At 36.2% G+C, this 16,337-nt stretch overlaps 1 long non-coding RNA gene across 1 annotated transcript; it reads right to left on the reverse strand.

The window, feature by feature from the left end:
* Positions 1 to 11,057: 11,057 nt before the first annotated feature.
* Positions 11,058 to 14,798, reverse strand: LOC110935988. The gene is made up of 4 exons (XR_004891675.1): positions 14,076 to 14,798; positions 13,926 to 13,974; positions 13,521 to 13,845; positions 11,058 to 13,056 (listed from the first exon to the last, which is right to left on the reverse strand). It is a non-coding gene; the product is annotated as an uncharacterized LOC110935988 (long non-coding RNA).
* Positions 14,799 to 16,337: the final 1,539 nt, after the last annotated feature.

Genomic DNA, 16,337 nt, shown 5'->3' on the forward strand with positions numbered 1-16,337 from the left:
TATTCGGTATTTACCGAACCGTAGCCATAACCGCAGGTTATGAGCAAGGTAAAAATTATTAAAAATCTTTAAAATTCCCAAAATATTATTTTACCACAGTGGGTAAAAGTTTTGGTGACGAAAACTTGGGTTAGATGGGCGTTATGCTAATTGCGCCGTTAATTACAAAACTTTCTTAAAAGTGCGCCTTTTAGCATAACTCTCATTCTAGACCTCGGATTGACGTGAAACTTTAGGGACATGCTTATAATTTAATAAGCAAGGTTTTTGGTCCGTTCACGTGTCCGAAATACTCGTTTTAATTTTAAAAGGCCGTTACGGTCAACTTTTAGGCGAATGACGGAATTACGTAAAAGACTCGGATAACTCATGAACCGACCACAGAGGCGTATACCAACATGTGACCTGGTCCTAAGAGAGTCCTAAGGTATATTTATACCTCGCTAAAACGGGTCAGAACTGAAGTCAAAGCAAAAGTCAAACTTTTGCGACTTTCGGCTCCGAACCGGTTCAATATAGTAAATGATCGATTCAAACGAGCGCAAACAGGTTTATATACTTATTATCATGTTTTATGATTGTCAAAACAGGTTCCATGACATATATGTTACAGATTATGCATAAATCGCTAAAATAGCTTTCTGTTGACTTTTTAACCGCACGTTTGACTCGACATTTGACATAGTTAGAGTGGTGATCAGGGGGAACCATTTTAGAGGTTTATTACCCACATAAATACCAACTCGTAACCACTTTTGATTCGTCATATGACTGAACCATTACTGATTTATTGTAAAGTCAAACCGTAGTTACGACGGTTTGGTTCTTAGCCATTTACTAAGCAAATGTGGAACCACAAAGGGTTGGATCACTTACAGAAGTTGTGTTCTTGCTTATGGAGCAGAGAAAAGGACTTGAGAGCTCTTGAAATGATCAGAGGTGTGTGTTTTGATGTTGTGAATGTTTATGTTGCATAAGGTGGCTATTTATAGCAAATGTCATGCAACTATGATCATTGCAACACTCACAATAGTCCAGAGGTGATGGGTAGGTGTCCCAGAGGTGTATGGGTCGAGTAGGGGGCACCCATGCCTCATTTATTGGAGGTTGATCGTTCACAATGCTCAAAAGTCAAGAAAACACAATTTTTCTGCATCTGGGCGTCCAATGCGGCCCGCATGGAGGTTCCATGCGTTTACAATGCGGGCCGCCTGGGATCTAAACACCAAACGCGTAATTGAGGAGGCTCGCGGCCCGCCTCAACTTAACCCATTATGCAATGCGGGCCGCGTAGGGTTAAGATTTCAGAAATTTTAAGTCTTTTGTCATGATTACAGAATCTGGCCATTAATAACGAAATCTTTCGTAATGATTTGCCTGACCTTTCGGGTTTGAAGGGGTAACCTTGCGGTTTGGCCCTCGGTTATTTACCGATAAGGGCCTCGTGTTATTTACCCGCATTATAAAGTCCCCGGTTTATTTATAAATTATTCAGAAAGCCTTAACTTTCATTATTGACGCTTTTAACCCTTCTTCTACGAATTCGATCGTAACTTTCTCGTTTCATATCGAAACTTCGCGAAATTCATATATATTATTTTAGTGAGGGTATAATACCGTTACAAAGTCTTTGGAACGTTAAAGGGTCACTCAGAGGTATTATTAAACATGTTGACACAGTTAACCCCTGTAGTTTGTAATCTCTCACTTTCTTCCGCGTTTTGTTTTTGTACGATCTATAATTTATTCGTTTGAAGGTTTAAGCATTATTTAGGGATACTATACAGTATATTTACCCTTGTTGACATTTATAACCCTCGAATTTATATATTTTCAAGGTTTGTCAAAATTAGTCCTTTATTTATTATAGATGCCACGTGTAAACAAATGACACGTGTTAACACATCATTGGACACAAAAATTCGAGGTGTTACATAATGGATGTTATGTGCTGAAACCCGGCTTCAAAATTCCAAAAGAATGGATTCTCTTGTCAGCTCCAAGGATAAATGATTTGTACGTCCTTGATATGAGCCAAGCTATTACTACGTCTGCACAAGCAACTTGTTTCGTTTCCAAAGCCACAGAAAAAGACTCTATCTCTTGGCACAGACGAATGGGTCACATTCACTTACGCAAAATGAATCATTTGGTTTCAAATGAATTGGTGAATGGTGTTCCTCTTAAAAATTTCCATCTTCAAGACGTCTGTGTTTCGTGCCAGAAAGGAAAACAAACGAAGAAACGACATCCTACAAAGAAGATCAACACGGTGGCAGTTCCTCTTGAACGTTTGCACATGGATTTGTTCGGTCCTGTCAAGCACAAGAGTATTCGGAATGATCAATACTGCCTCGTGATTACTGATGATTATTCAAGATTTTCTTGGGTGGCGTTCATGGCACACAAGAGTGAAACCTTTGGTATTATCAAAAACTTGATCATTCAGATTGAGAATTTGTATAAGTTGAAGGTTAGGCGGATACGTAGCGACAATGGTACTGAATTTAAAAATCATGCAATGGAGGAGTTTTGCACTTCGAAGGGTATTCTTCATGAGTTTAGTGCAGCTTATACTCCTCAACAGAATGGCGTCGCCGAACGTAAGAACCGCACATTGATCGAGACTGCTAGGACAATGTTGGTAGAGTCGCAGTTGCCCATTCCATTCTGGACTGAAGCTGTGGCCTCTGCATGTTATACATTGAACCGAGTCCTTACAGTCAAAAGGCACAACAAGACCTGCTTTGAGCTTCTTCAAAAACGGAAACCAGATTTGTCTTATCTTGAACCGTTTGGAGCTCCATGTACAATCATCGATCCTAATGGAAAGTTTGGGGCAAAAGCAATAGACGGATACTTTCTTGGGTATGCCACCCCTAACTTACGAGTCTGGAATCTAGAGACTAAAAGGGTCGAGGAATGGTCTGAGGTCAGAGTACAAAGGCACACTTTGCCAGTCAAATGTCCTGGTCAGCCTTGGATGTTTGAGTACGATGACTTTTTCAATTCGATCAATGTTGAAACCGTTGAAGAAAGTGCTGCGGCAAGGATGTTTTTCGAGAGTGACAATGCAACAGTTTCACCAGTGGTTCGTCCAATTCTTGTCAATCAAGAACCATCTTCGGTGAACAATAATACTCTTGACAATGAGGATTTTCATGATGCAACCGAATTGAACGAATCTTCAAAGGATGATGAATTTTTAGATGCAGATCAAGAAGCTCCAACAACAGCAGTACATGGTACTTCAGAGGGTACTCCTCCAGTGGATACCCATAGAACAGCTGAAGCAACTGCATCATCCTCTTCGTCAATTCTAGGCATTGACTTAGTTGTTGATCTCAATTTCAACAATCTGGGTATAAATATTCCAGTTCCAGATAATCCAGAAACAAGGATTCATAATACCCATCCTCAACAAAACATCATCGGAAATGTGCAAAGTGGCATTCAAACAAGAAACATGTTGCGAAACAACAACAATGCAGGCCTGTATGCAGCTATTCGAGAATCCGGGAAACAAAACGATTGGTCTTTCGCGTGTTATGTCTCACAGGAAGAGCCAAGAACTTGGAAAGAAGCCATGAAAGATAACTCTTGGGTTGAAGCAATGCAGGAAGAACTGCAACAATTCCAGAAGCTTGGTGTCTGGAAACTCGTAGAGAAACCTGCTGGATACAAGAAGATTGGTACCCGTTGGGTTTTCAAATGCAAAAAGGATGACCGCGGAGTTGTTATTCGGAACAAAGCACGTTTAGTCGTACAAGGTTTTCGTCAGATAAAAGGAATTGACTACAACGAAGTCTATGCACCTGTTGCACGTCTGGAAGCTATTCGGATCTTTCTGGCTTATGCCTCATTCAAAGGATTCAAAGTTTACCAGATGGACGTCAAAAGTGCATTCTTACATGGTGTGGTTGAAGAAGAAGTGTACGTCGAACAGCCTCCAGGTTTTGAAGATCCTATCCATCCCGATCGGGTTTGGTTGCTCAACAAAGCTCTCTATGGTCTTCATCAAGCACCGCGAGCTTGGTATGCAACCTTATCTAACTATCTGCTGGAGAACGGTTTTCGAAGAGGTCTTATCGACTGTACTCTTTTCATCAAAGAACAAGATGGAGATCTTCTTCTGGTACAGGTATACGTTGATGATATTATTTTTGGTTCTACTAATGATGTCTTGTGTAGGAATTTCGAGCGCATTATGCAGGATAAATTCGAGATGAGTGCTATGGGGGAAATGACTTTCTTTTTGGGCCTACAAGTGCAACAAACTTAGTCTGGGATATTCATCCATCAGACTAAATATGTTGGTGACATCTTGAGCCGGTTCCAGATGTCTGATGCAACGCCCATTGGTACCCCACTGCCACAAAATCACGGAATTACTCCAGACTTGAAGGGTGAAGCTGTTAGTCCCTCATACTACCGCGCAATGACCGGATCTCTTATGTACCTCACAGCATCTAGGCCAGACATAATGTACCCAACGTGCCTGCTTGCCAGATATCAAGTCAACCCGAAGGCCTCACATCTTGCAGCTGTAAAAAGGATTTTTCGTTATTTGAAGGGTTACCCTGACACCGGTCTATGGTACCCTAGGGATAATAACTTTGAATTGGTCGCTTTCAGTGATTCTGATTTTGGCGGATGCAAAATCGACGGCAAATCCACAACGGCTGGATGTCAGTTTTTAGGAAATCGCCTAGTCACATGGCAGTGCAAGAAGCAGACTTGTGTCGCTACATCAACATGCGAAGCTGAATACATTGCTGCCTCAAGTTGTTGCTCCCAAGTTCTTTGGATCCAACAACAATTACGCGACTACGGTTTTGAATTCCTAACTACTCCTATTTACGTTGATAATTCTGCTGCATTACAGATCACTAGAAATCCTGTGCAGCACTCAAAGACCAAACACATCGAAATCAAATATCACTTCATACGTGATTGCTTTGAGAAAAGGCTAATCGATGTTGTTAAGGTCCACACCGATGACCAACGTGCCGACCTTTTTACCAAAGCATTTGACAAATCAAGATTTGACTTTTTATTATTGGTAAACGGCATTAAGGTCAAGCAAGAGTAAAACCAACATCGGAAAATCATTTTTGTAAATACCTTTGTGTTTTAAATTTATCTTAGTTTATTGATTTTAGGGGGAGTAAATCCAAATATTTGAAAATCCAAAAACATCGAAAAATTTCAAAAACACAAAAACAATAGAAAAACAAAAATGAGTTTCCTGGCGAGCAAAAGAGAAAATGATAGTTCATCAGTGGTCTATCCAAACCTTTTTAAACCTTAAATGAAAAACGATAAGCAGCTCTATATAAGATGTATCGGTAGGCTCACAATCATTTTAAAGTGTGCAGGGTGATATAAATCTTAATCGACTGAAGACCAGGTGGGAACCATTCATTGGCATATGGTCTTAGTACCGAAATTTCGTTTGATAGATTGCCGAGGTTCTGAGATATTCGGTCTTTATGCTGCTTATCATCTGGGTATCATGGTTGTATCTTTTACCGAAAAATAACGGGGACGCAAGTCTAGATCTTCCATGATACTATACATACGTGTACATATTGCATACGACCTCAATAAGTGATAAACAATCACATGTCCATATCAAAATAAGTTATAAAATATCACATTTATCCGAGAGTCAAGTTCGTCTCTCTGCTGTACGGAAGTACTGACCTGTTCACGGACTTGCTCCTGTGCCCTCTTGCATATGAAAATCAAGTTCCTCATCAATAAGCGATTCTATCACATAGGGCTTGTTTTCAAATCAAAATAAGTGAGAATCTCACATCATATACGGTCAAACAGATGATAATCGGTATACTCACCGGTAAGATGAACTCTCGTGCATACCTTGATACGGGAATGTGTCGTGATGTGGATGAACACCGGTCGGTAAGTATAAATCATACCTTAACGTATCCCCTCGCCATGATTACATCTGATAAGTTGAGCTTAAGTGGACAACAATACCGATAATTGTTATAGGATGCTTATCTTAATGTTAACTAACTGAACAACAAGAGTGTTTTGGCATGACCGTACACTGATATGATTCTCTTACTCTCGAAACTCGCAAAAAGAATGTCTGTAAATATTTATTTACTGCTTTCAGTCTTTACATTTGAAATATTCAAAAATACCAAAAAGATTTTAGGTATGTTTTAATATAAACTTTATAAAAGCCAAAAAGATTTTATTTCTTCTTTATTTTCGATCGTACGATGTTGGATCTCGAATCTTCGTTACCTGAAACCTGAACGAAAACCGAATTGACTAAATCTTCATAAACGGTCAAAATTTGCAAATTTTGAAAGTTAGAAACTAAAACTGACAAATTTATTAAACTTTCAAACTGTCGGACGGTGTTTGTCTGTGACATGGTCATTCGTGTGTCATTTGTTTATACTAACTATATTCCAAGCAGTTGTTCTCATTACGCGTTTAGATTTCTTGCATGTGCAGATTCTAAAGGCAAGGAGAACATGGTCGATGACAAGCTTTGGAATGAAGACACGACGTGAAGGCACTCAAAAGATGAAGATGATCGAGTTGCCGCTGACCATCATCAACACCACAAGGATCTTAAGCATTGAAGATCAAGTCATTCTCGAGCATAACTCAAGGGGGAGCTTATGTTAAGGGGGAGTTTGTCAACACACTTCCTACATGATACGGGTAGTTTGTTGATACACTTTCTGCTTTCAAGACGTGAAGACTTTGAAGATCCTCCGACATTGAAGACTTGAAAGGACATCAGAGTCTTGAAGACACGAAGATCAAAGATGATCAAGATCGAGACAAAGCTACAGCCAAGGGGGAGTTTGTTGGTGCACTTGTGTCTGTACTTTGTCTGTATTCAGTCATGATGTAAAACGATGTCCTTGTTAGTCCTGTAAGTTGACCAAGTCAACCATCCTCCTGGTTTGACTTGGCCAAACAGTTATAATATGGTTGTAAATTGTCTGTGTCGAAGGTTGGGTCATCGAAGGATTGTTTCTATCCTTCGATGAGCTCGAAAGATATCCCACGAAGGATACTGATGGACCTCGAAGGATATACCATCCTTCGAGGTATATGTGGATCCTTCGATGGCAGTATGATCGATAGATGATGTTTCGATCAGTAAACCTGATCCTTCGACCAGATCATATGTTATGGGTATAAATACCCATGTAGTGTGTTCACTTCAGATAGAGAGCAAGACAGACAGAGAGTCACGAGAGATAAGGCAGACAAGGAGAGACACTTCTATCAAGAACACACACACACTTAGAGAGTTTGCAAAAACAGATTTGTAAACATTGAGCTTGTAACCGAACCTTCATACGTATTAATACAAGTGGTGTTAATCGGTGAATATTGTGTGTCTTGTGTTTGTGCTTGTTTCATCTCGGTTTGCACTCTAGCTTGGATTCTTCACTTGCTAGTGTGTTTTACATAACAAGGTTAAGGTTTGACCTCATCATCCGAGGGACCTACATTTAGGAAAATATATATTTAGAAGACACAAAAATATGTGCTACATGTATATTGATTGTATTAGTTATATTAAAATTAGGAACTTTGAAAATAATATATCACACCAAAATACCAAAAATTGTCATAGAAAATATTACCAAGGAAAATTGGTTTTTAATAAACCAACCTTTGTCCCGTTGGTAAATAATAATCTTACCTACGTAATTGGTATACAATAATCCTACCTATCAACATGTTGGTACTCAATGAACTTCCGTTAATTTTTTTTTAACTAAAGTTAATTTTTAAGTTTTAATTATTACACAAAAAGTTCCCGTAGTTGTAAATTACTAGTTTTAACTATTTTATAAAACAAAAAAACCTAAAAGGACTGTAATTTACTAGTTTTAAAATAGTTAAAACTAGTAAATTACAACTACAGGGACTGTTTGTGTAATAAATAAAACTTAAAAACTAACTTCAGTTAAAAAAATTAACGGAAGTTCATTGAGTACCAACATGTTGATAGGTAGGATTATTGTATACCAATTACGTAGGTACGATTATTATTTACCAACGGGACAAAGGTTGGTTTATTAAAAACCAATTTTCCTATTACCAAAACCACAAGAAAATAAATATATATCTTATAGCCAAATATCGGACAAAGGACATTTGGACTATATATATATATATATATATATATATATATATATATATATATATATATTCCGGAAATAAATTCGCGACTTGACAAATGTGAAAAATAGTATTTTTGAAACCGAAGAAACGACAAAATATGAATTTTTACAACTATTATAAAATATATCATATTTTGTCAAAGTAGAAAATATATTATTTTTGAAGTGGGAGAAAATATATATTTTAAAAAACAACACAAAAATATATTATTTTGGTGAAAACTAAAAATATATATTTGTCTAGGTTTAATCGTAAAAATATATTATTTTAAGATATATATATGGAAGTATACATATTTTTGCCAAATAAATTTATAGATTATTTTCTATAAAAATTCTCTTAAAATATGTATATTTCAAGAATGTAAAGTTGGTGATTTTTAATTACACAAAAATATTATTCCGGAAAATTCTACATAAATTAAGTGAAGAATACTTAATAAATATAAGAAAATACGTATTCCTATACGTCTAAGCACATACCGGAATACACTACCAATATTTGGCAAAATACGCAAATACAAGTATACCTATACTTGGAAAATATATATGTGAGAAATACATGACAAATCAAGTTAAAAATATATATTATTTTTAACAATATTCCAAATAATTAGATGGAAAATAATTTATATTAAAATATCCTTATTTTAACTAATAATTATATAATGTACATCAATCGTATAACTCAAAGTATACCACATTCCAAAATAAGTCTTAATACATAAGACTAAGAGTCGTTACACGACCTAAACGTCTAATAAAACATAGCACGTGTGTAGGTGATAGTACAACCCGTGGAAAGGAAACTTTGAGTTACGAGACAGCTACGCAAATATATTAATGTCCTTGCAAAACATTAATGATCTGTTCATAGACGCTTTACATACCTATTTTCAAAGGAATCTCTCAAATGTTTACAAGTTTATCCGGAACTCATGCAAAACACATGAACTCGCTCAACTTTTGTTGATATTTTCAAATTACATGTATTTCAGGAAACTAAATGGATCTGGCGGCATTGAGAATGTTTTCAAGAAGTAATTTCAAGATTTGATGCCATCCTATTTTGAAGGGTTTGTCTTGTATATCTTATTTTGGATAAGATATACGAAGCAAAACCTTGGTTTATTAGTCTTTTGTTAAAAAGCCCTTGTATGGAACTTAATACTTTTAGATGGTTTGTAAACGAAACATGAAGCTAGTGGTTGAAACTTGTCAACTTGTGTTTGTAATATTTTCAAAACTTATGAATGGATGAACATCATATTTTAGTCATATAGTTGTTTATTATAATTGAATGCAATGATATTGATCAAGTCACACGCACACACTTCCACAAAAGTCAGGGTGTGACACAAGTAAACTAAACTCAAATATGACCACTATTTTGAAGTCGACATGCACATGTCTATTTTAAAGTACATTTATACATCATATAACATTAAATAATGTTTTATATATAGTTAGGGCCGGCTCAACCATTTTGGTGGCCTAAGGCGAAGTATAATCTTGTGGCCTTTTTCTCAAAAAAATGTATGTAACTGAAAGTTAAACTTGAAGGGCCCAAGTGTAATTATTTAAAAGATTGTGTTAAAATTTAAAAACAAGAAAAAAAATGGTGAACCAAGGATTCGAACTTGGGTCTCACCAACATCCATACATACACAAAACCACTACACTACCAACCTTCAATTTGTTGATAACCCACACCCTAAATCTTTTATAAATGGACTGTGGTTTCATCAAATTATGGAGGCCCTATAGTTTTGGTGGCCCAAGGCCCAAGCCTCATTTGGCTTACCCTTGGGTCGGCCCTGTATATAGTCATAAAACTAGTAGAATATACCGCGCCCTGTGGCAGTCCGAAAGGTAGATAAAAAGCATGCCTCAATGGTGTATTCTGAAATCACAAAATTTTTAGTCGTTTTAAAAATGAAGGTTAATAAAAAAAGCATCCCCTTCAACTCAAGCCCTACAAAGCACAGGGTGGGAGAGTGTCACACCTTGATTTCCCAGTGGGTCCGGACATGAGGTCTATTTGTGACGATTAATAACACTTTCACAAATGACAACGGAAGATATGATAAATAAAATAATAAATGTAAAAGCTTGAATGTAATAAATAAAAGGCATGTACTATTCTTAGACCCCTATTTTCTTATTTTCAGATCCCTATGTGTATACTGGTCGTATAACATTATACGGCCCGTATAGCATGTTGTAGCACAGAAATAGATACAATGGAATGTTTTTTTTTTGGTTTACATGTATACGGGCCGTATAACATTATACGGGCCATATACAATTGTTTACGAGCAATATAATGTTATACAAGAGAGGAATTTTGTACGAAGTATAGGAGAGAATCATGATCACAGATTTGTTTTTCTCAATTTAATAAGGGAAGGATTGATGATCTTTTCTCTCTTTAACTAGTTGTTCCTTAATTTTCAAACGGTTATAACTTTTTCATACGTTAATATTAAAAAAAAAAAATAACACCGTATTAATGAGCATTTCATTCTCTTTAATTCGAGCAGCCTATTGCTATAGTGTTCTTAAAAATAATTTACAAGACTTTGAATACCCATTACGTGATTACGTGATTTTGAATACCCAGTACCCATTACGTGATTTTGAATACCCGGTACATGACTACGTGATTTTTGAATACCCATTACGTGATTACACATTCAACATAAATCATTACGCCTGCAATGTAAATTCATTACGTGATTACACATTCAATATGATTTGTTATAACTAGTGTTAACACAATTATGCTTATTACGTGATTACACATTCAATAATAAGAACTTGATTGTTTATGCTTTACTAGTGGGAAACCCGCGCGTTGCTGCGGGGCGATAATGAAACCATATTCATATTTTTTTTTGCTCAAATCAACGCATTATAAAAAATGTGATTGACAACCCTTCTTCCTTGATGTGGAGATAAACAGTAGAGGTGGCAAGATGGACGGGTCGATTGATCATCAATGAACCCCTATACGTATTTCCTTGATATGGAGATAAATGGTAGAGGTGACAAAGATTGGCGAGAGAATTGAGTATCAACCAAACCCATCATCCATATCAACCAACACACTAAACCCATCATCCAGATAAATGGTAGAGGTGACAAAGATAGAAACTTGGCACAGCTTGCTTTGGTAACACCAAATTCGTTTGTTAACAATTACTTCAGGAATCTTGTTCAGAGGAGAGGCCTTCTTCAGTAAGATCAGCGTTTAATGGTGGCTCAACTGATAGCATACATACACATGAATTTACAGTAAGATAATAACGGGGAACCACTATGATTGGGAGGCAAGAATTATAAACATTTTGCAGCCACTGCCACAAATATAGCAAAGGTAATGAAATCTTTCATTTACCATCTTAAAATGATGATAATTTATAGATATCCGTTTTGCGAGCATGATCTTAAGTGCCGTCTTCTAGAACTAACTCTAGATCAAGAAGCATCCTTGTTTTTGAAAGTAACTTTTATAAACAACACCACCCCAACACAGGGGCAACAACAAAACACAACAGCAGCACAGGCCTTTAAAACATTTGAAAAGATCACCAGTTAGCCCAAGACAATTCTCTATTTTTAGATCTACTCCTATACCAAAAATAACCAACCACCATAACATCTTGATAGATTTTACCAATATCGACGCTAATGCCAGAAAACCTGATGCCGTTCCTCCTTTTCCATAAGATCCAGCAGCAGCCGACCGTAATAATACCATGCAGGATATCTTCCTCGTGCTTCTTCAAACCTGCGTACTTGTAAATTTCTAGCAAGTCTTTAACCGAAAAAGTGTAGATGGGACTTATCTTGCACCAGAGACTGACCCGATTCCACAACACAGCAGCCGCGTAACAGCTACAGAAGAGATGATCAGCTGTTTCAGGTCCGTCTTCGCATAAAACACACATGTCTTCTCCGTTGTAGCAGTTTCGTTTTAAAAGCGCGTCAACTGTCGGGATCCTCCCCATCTCAGCACACCACACCACACCAATATATTGCATTTCTTTGCGACCACTTGAGAACAAAGTTGTTACTGCAATCTCTATCACTTCTCAAGAACCTTTTGACCGCTCTGACTGAAAATCGCTATCTTTTCCGCCAATCCAGACCCATTGATCTTTATCACCGTGGAGGTTTATAGAATCCAGCTTTTCAATACAACTATCCCACTCAGATAACTCGATTCCCGTGCTCGGAACACAGAACCACTCCCATAAACCCATAAAGCTTTTACTCTCCGAATTATACCTTTTGAAAACCTTGCACTTTTTAATTTTTTCAAGTTTAACAAATTAGGATAACACTCCTTTAAAGGCATACTACCTAACCACAGGTCAAGCCACAGCCGAATGCATCTCCCATCTCCAGCCACCCCTTTAAAATTTTGGGACAACTTTATCTCACCCACTTTTATCTTGTCTAACTCATTAACGATCCACTTCCATACACCAGCTAAGGAATTATTAACTAGAATAAACGACCAACACTTCTTAGTGTTATGGAGAGAGTCAATGACTGCTTTCCATAAACTATTGGCCTCTGATTTATATCACCACATCCACTTAGTAAGAAGCGCAAACAATTGGCAAAATAACATATGTGATCCATTCAATTCAGATCATAAATTCAGATATACAATACATAATTTAGACACTTCAAACCTAAGACCGTTATCTTACCAGAGCCAAGCTTGCTAAAACTGGTGGTGTTTCACCTGCTTCTTCAGCCTACCCGAGCACACAGAACCAGTGGCCGGAGGGTTATGGTGTTCAGACTCAAGCTTGGCAATAAGTTACACAAGCTCAAGGACAACAAGGGCCTGCAACGTATACCCAACACGTATTATTACTTAACGAATCATTAACTTCTATTTAAATTTGTTTTTTTCATGTGCTTTATCTACGGGTGTAAACAACTCACTTAACTTTATGTGCTTGTATCTACAGGTGTAAACGACTCGTTTAATTTTTTTTCAATCCTACTGGTTTCGTGTTTAAAAATCGGCTGTCGCTACAAGTGTAATCTTATATAAACAGAGACTGGTATTTAAAAAAATACATTCCAATCCTAGATATATAGAATGACAACTAACCTTGAAAGGGTAGTGAGTCAAGCTTGCCAAACGGGCTGGTCGGTTGGACAGGGTAGTGAGTCAAGCTGGTTTTGGTCGATTCAAGTTTGGGTGATATTGTGGCGTTTTAAAAAAAATAGTCATTTTCGTTCGGTGTTGGAAGGGTATGAAAAAACTAAGGACATATCGAAACGGGCTAAACGGTGATTTACCTTTGGCAACACGATTCCTTTCCTTTTGTTGAGGCACTTATCACAAGCAGCTGCACAACATTTACACACCAGTTATATTTCAGAAATGAAAAGAAAGTTCAAAATAAATCCACTTACGAGATAACCCCACAAGTCTGTTCATTCTTTCATAGTTTCAAATAATTAATTTTTTTTAATCAAATCCCGAAAGTCCATTGTCAAGTACAAAAAAGTGAATGCAGGTCTTCCCAACCTGTACTAACAGGGCGTAGTGTAGCGTGAGAACCAATATAGCCAGCACCTTCGGTTACCAAAACATGAGTAACCCTTTTTTGTGTCACAAGAACTTTAAGGAGCAGTATTGCAAATTAAGAAAAAATTATTTAAAACACATATAACAACAATCAAAAGGATCTGTTTACTCACTTGCCAACTCACAGGTTGTAGACATTGCTGGTGCAATAACCTGTTAGGTCTAAGCAAGAAAAAAAGCAAAAATTAGGATATTAGAATTCAGATTAACTTGACCGAAAGAATCAGAGATAATAACTTTGATTCATTTTGTAGAAGACGTACGGTTAATTAGTCCACTAAATCTTTTGAAACCAATGAAATCCCTTTCCATCCTTTTAGCAACTTCATAGCCATGATATGAACCCAAAACTTAAAACTCGATAATTTTTTTGGACACCAAAACCAAACAATAGCATAAAGTTCATGAAACAAAGCAAACAAATTAAGCCATAAAAAACGAAAATACTTGGTTCTTGGTCGATCAAGACCACCGGCAACAATTCGTTTAAACAATTGGTCGAGAAGGAAAACCCCAAAATTTAGCAAAGGAACCTGGTCTGTCGACGATGATGGCTGGAAATCACCATGATTTAAATAAATGATTGACTGATTATTAGTAAATTAGGGCAACACACAAGCAATTAATCAAAAATTAAGATCGATGAATTTGGGGTGCTATGTATAGTGATAATTGATTGTTGCTTACCTTGAATTGATGGGCGGCCAGCACAACCACCACCGCCACCGCTATCGGTTTCTCGATCTCCATGGATCCGTCTCCCCTGCTCTCCTCTCCCTCTCTGATATGTGTGTTGGTGTAAGATAAAAAGGCTAGAGATTGAGGCGTGGGTTTAATATCAAATAGTTTAGTCGAAGCTTTTAATGCCAATGATGAACATGATTGATGGCAGCCGTTATATTTGTATTAGAGATCAATCGGCTGGTTGATTTCTTTGTAGTGAAAAACATTGAACTGGGGGCAAAACTGGGAGAAAGGGTCATGCTTTTAGGGAGGAACCCATGACCATTTGTCTGCCATCTTAAAATTTTAAAGGAAATTACCTTTTTGTACATAGGAGATCTATTATATAGTTATATAGATTACGTGGTTAAATTTGTAATATACGACATTATGTTGCTATTATAGGTTGGTTTGGCTAATGTTTTGTATATAATTTATCCTTCATACGTGATTATACCTGAAACATTAGGTATTCCATATGAAATATTATGTATTAAAAGTTTTCTTTATACTTAATTACGTAATCACTCAGTAGGGTTTCACATAAGTACTATAATGAAATCACGTAATTACGAAATGGGTATTTAAAATCATGTAATAATACATAGTCAACTATTGTTACGTAATTACGTAATCATTTAGTGGGGTTTCACATAAAATACTATAATGAAATCAAGTAATCACGTAATAGGTATTCAAAATTACGTAGTTACTTACTGGGTATTCAAAATCACGTAATCACGTAATGGGTTTTCAAAATCTTTTAAAAACATTTTAAGAAAAATATAGCAATAAGCTGCTCGAATTAAAGATAATGAAATGTTCGTTAATACGGTGTAATTTTTGTAAAAAAAATATTAACGTATAAAAAAGCTATAGTCGTTTAAAAATCAAAGGGAAAGTGTGTTTATAACTCAACAATAATGGATTTTCCTATTTTACCCTTTTCTCAACTTATTCCCTTGTTTTTAGTTATGTGAATTATATATTTGATGTCCACTTAATCTCAATCATTGATCTTGCAAATCAAAAGTCAAACTTCTCCCTGATAGTTCGTATACTTCTTTCCTCTTGTACAATAACTTTCTCTTAATTTTATATGATTCATAAATTTAAATATGTCACAAATAACATTTCTTTTTTATTTTTAAAGAGAAAACTCTTAGTTTTATATGATTCATCAATTTAAATATGTCATAAATATCATTTCTTTTTTTATTTTTAAAGAGAAAAAAGATACAATTATCAATTTGCTCTGTAGATAACGTATGAGAGTCAAATGGTTTGACTATATGTCACACCACATAATGGACACTATCTCGTTCAGGATGAATGTATTGACCTTGAATTAATAATTCAAAATTTGACATTTCTTCAGATGTTATGTAATCCAAATTGAACATATGTAACCTGAAGAAAGAGTTTGATTTTTAGAGATGGACTACGATCTAATAAAAATATGTATTGTGATTTAACTAAAAAGTAAAAAAAGTGATTGTTATATACATATTCACATAGATAGGAAAACTTTCTCTCACTATTTTTTTACGGTTTATAATGTTTCACTAAAACAAAGAAAATAAAAAAAAGTATATTGTGACATGATGTTATTGGCAAAAGAAAAAGATGTTTCAGCATGCTAGTTAACATGCTAATGCCTACTTTATTCACGCCCCCATAACGACCCTTGGGTACGGTATCTAACGTCCCAAACGATGCCATGGCTTTGGGCGTAATAGCACTACACTTTGGTCTAAATTTAATACATGCAAAATTAGACAGGTGGTTTCACGTTTCATATA

Source organism: Helianthus annuus, chromosome 4, assembly GCF_002127325.2.
Source record: "Helianthus annuus cultivar XRQ/B chromosome 4, HanXRQr2.0-SUNRISE, whole genome shotgun sequence".
Taxonomy (NCBI): Eukaryota; Viridiplantae; Streptophyta; class Magnoliopsida; order Asterales; family Asteraceae; genus Helianthus; species Helianthus annuus.